Genomic DNA, 4,085 nt, shown 5'->3' on the forward strand with positions numbered 1-4,085 from the left:
TCAAGGTAAGTTAAAATCCTTCCTTATTTAGATGCCTAGTACATTCTAAGGTCCAATTTCATATTTTTTAACACTAAAAAGTTGTAGAATATGTTCTTTAACAAAAACAAATCCTCTAAGGCTACTTATATCTCACTTAAGACAATATAAATAAAAATAAAAATTGTTGCATTTAAAATATTCAATGCTTTAGATGCCTAAATTATATCACTAATTAATCAAAATTCTAATCCAACTCAAAACAGAAGCAAAAAAAAAAAAAAAAAAAAAAAAAAAAAAACTTTAGACTATACCAATTTTTACATCAAGCACATTATATTCTAACATATTTAAATACTTATATATTTATAATTATATGAAATATATATATATATATATATATATATATTATAATTATTTTTTAAGATCAATATCTAAAATAAACTTTTACTGATATTTTTATTTATTAAAAATATATAAATAATATAAAATTATTCATAAAAATTATAAAATAATATTATGATTTTTTAGTGATTTATGTAAAAAATAGGATTTTAGTTGATTAAAATTAAAATATTTATGTAAAAAATAATACAAAAATTTATAATAATATAGTTTAAATTTAATACTAGCATCTTTAAAAAATTGTAAGAAATTTTAGAACTTCTATTAAATAAAAAAAAAATTAAATTTGTAATTTTTGGAAATTTTATTTAGAATAATTTAACCACCTTGGGGGGGGGGGCATTATTAAAAATTGGAGGAAGATTTAAAATTTTCATGATATTTCAAGGCTAATTAGTTATTTTTAATACCATGGTGTCAAGGACAAGAACTCGATGAAAAAACAATTCAGACAAGTGTACCTTCACTCAAAAAAAGGTAACAAAATATAAATAAACAAGTATGTATATTGAAAGAGAAATTGGAATGGCTATTGCCAAAAGACAAAGAAATTAGAGACCCTTGAAACTACACTAGAAGCAAGAAAGGAGTTGACAAGAGTGAAGAAGGCTTCACTCTTGTCTCTATTTATACTATCTAACTAAGGGCTACGTGGCGACGTTCTATAGGACCTCAAATATGTGTTGACTTTGTAGGACACATGCCTTGACATACAAGGCAAGTTTTCTATGTGTGGGCCACATAGTTAGCTTGATCTTTAAGCTAACAACATGTGTGGCACATGGCCAACTTGTTGACTATGTTTCTAATCCAAAAAGTCAATTAAAGTCACCTATGAAGTCAAAGCAGCATCTATGAAGCTTCTAGGAAGCTTCCATATTAAATACTATAGAATTAACTTACTTTTATCTATTTTTATTTACTTCCACCTATTTGTATATGTAATTACTAGCTTACATGAGTATGTCCGTGATACATAGTGATGTCAAGTTTGAAATAATTGTAGTTTTATTAAAAAGAACAAGAATAACCAAGTGTATTTTTTTTAATTTTACATCTATAATTATAAAAAAGTAAATGAATGCAACCTTATAATTTAGATTGAGAAGTGATTTAATTCTTGTATACACAATAATATGAGGCTTTGATACAAATACATTGACAAAGCCTTGTTGGTTGTTTATCTGATTTATAAGTTGTAGTAATTATGTTTTAAGGCATTAAAAATACCTTCTTCTAAATAAAAGTCATGTAATGGTCTAAAAAACATTGATATGTTATAAATCTAACTTACTATCAATTAAGAAGTTGAATAAAACAAGAAGATTAATACATATAACAATGAAGTACTTTAATAGCAAAGAAAAGAAAACTACAATGTTGTGATCTTAATAATACATCTTAAACTAAGAGACTTTCTTATATTAGCTAATAATTTATTAATAAATTTGTTTGATAAAATGTTCAAGTCCAAGTACAACAAGCTTATATGTAATATCACAATATCATATATCTTGATAAGATATATGATGGTTAAAGTTTAAATAACATCATTATTTGAAATATTAGTCTTTCTTAGATTAGGAAATTTTTTGCAACTAAAAATAAATAATATATTTGAAGATTTCTACATAAAATGATTATTTGAACTTGATTTAGAAATGAACATAAAATAAAAACTCTAAGAAATTTGTAAATACAAGTCATATCTAAATAGTAATTGTAAGAAGGTTGTAATAAGATTTGAAAAAAAAAATTGATCTAATAAATTCATAGCAAGGATAATAAAAATAAAAATTGAAAGGAGAAACAAGAAATTAAAGTTGATTCTAAAAACGTAATATAAATAGTTCATTTATTGCCTATAAGAGAATCATTTATATATATATATATATATATATATGTGTGTGTGTGTGTGTGTGTGTGATTATTAAAACCACTAAATGCAAGTATGCAAGTAGGAGTTTTTAAAATCATTGATAGAAATATTAGCAGCAATTATTGATATCCAACATACATTCATAATATCAAAGATGAGTTGCAATGATGCTGATCAAATAATACAATATTTGAGATTGTTACAAATACAAACATCATGTTTTTGCAGATGTGCCAGTACAATATTAATTCTTCTAAGTTATATGAAAAAATTGTTAAATTTATAGACCACATACCAAAAAAGAAGCAATATGGTCAAATTGAATTGTATTCTTAGAATTACCTTATACAAAATGATGGTTTGGATACCATCATTTTGTTCTTTGTGAATAAGAATCAATAATCTCATTACAATGTTTTTAGCAATTACTTCTTTTTAAAAAAAAATTATATCATTAAAAATTATTTTAATGATTTAATTAATTTTACAAAGTAATATTTACTATTGTTAACAATACTTTGTTTTTTATATTTGTGAGAAGAATATTAAAAAAGCATTGGAAGATTTTGTTTTTGTCATCAAGCATTCAAGTATTCTTAGAACTTTGTAGAATACTACTCTATGATGTACTTGCGGATGTTAACTAGAAAAAATGAGTTTGATTAGTACTAACAATTGATTGTTTTTATTTGTTTTTGCACCCCCACTCCATCAATTCTTTTGATTTTGTATTTACCTAGTTCTACAATTACATAGTTCTACAATGAAGGTGATGTCATTTTAAGAAGTGGCTTAAAGACCAAACATCTTTTAATACAAATTTAGATAAGAAAAGACACTCTTTGGATCTATTGATTGAAATTTCTTGTTCAATAGCACAACATAATTCAAAAAATTCTTGTACAACCACCAAACATAATTTTTGCAGAATTGAAATGTTAAATAAATATTTTTATTAATGTAAGACATGTTTTTTTATTATTTTAGAAAAAATATCATATATCAAATAAACTTTCCTACATAAGAAGGGTTAAATATAAAAATGGAAAAATAATTTTTATTATCTTTGCATTCAACAAATGGATTTTTATATTTTCTTTGAATATCACCATTAAAAAAATACTAAAAAATTTCAAATATAAAGTCTATTTTTCCATTTACTATCTATGTATAATCTTATATGGACTTTGGTGCAAATTAAGAATCAACATTTAGAACCACAATATTTTTTTTATAGAAATGAGTTACCATTTCTATGATAAAATAAAAGTATGGTTTAGGTGACTATTTTCTCTTTTTTTAATAACAATCTAGTATGATCATAAATAATAAAACACAAATATCTTTTGCACTTCATGAAAGGCAAGTAAAATAATACTTATAGACTAGGTAATTTATTCCATTAAATCATCTTTGATTTTGAGCTTAGACGACCTTTGTTACATATTACTACAACCAAAAATAAAAATAACAAAAAACCAGGTTGTAAACCAAGTTACAAATGCTTTCATGATTGACATCAAATAACACCAGTCGAAGTGTATTAATGAAATAAATACCGAATAGGATCAAATGTCAAAGTTTTCATTGAAAATATCGGTGCAGCGTTAATTCACCTAAAAATCAGCATCCCTTAAAAATTCTTACAGTTCAGGTAATAACTTTCAATTCTACTTGGCTGTGAATTGCCAAGCCTTGGAACAAATAAAATTATGCAAAAAATACGATTTTCTAGATATAATCTAAAGATTGTGGCTGCTGGGATTCGAGCCCAGGTCTCCACGGCCACAACGTGGAATTCTCACCACTAAACTACAGCCAC

The 4,085-nt window shown here is 24.5% G+C and overlaps 1 non-coding gene across 1 annotated transcript; it reads right to left on the reverse strand.

The window, feature by feature from the left end:
* Positions 1 to 4,013: 4,013 nt before the first annotated feature.
* TRNAH-GUG (transfer RNA histidin (anticodon GUG)) lies at positions 4,014 to 4,085 on the reverse strand. Its single transcript has one exon. It is a non-coding gene; the product is annotated as a tRNA-His (tRNA).

Source organism: Physcomitrium patens, chromosome 12, assembly GCF_059467195.1.
Source record: "Physcomitrium patens ecotype Gransden chromosome 12, ASM5946719v1, whole genome shotgun sequence".
NCBI classification, from domain to species: Eukaryota; Viridiplantae; Streptophyta; class Bryopsida; order Funariales; family Funariaceae; genus Physcomitrium; species Physcomitrium patens.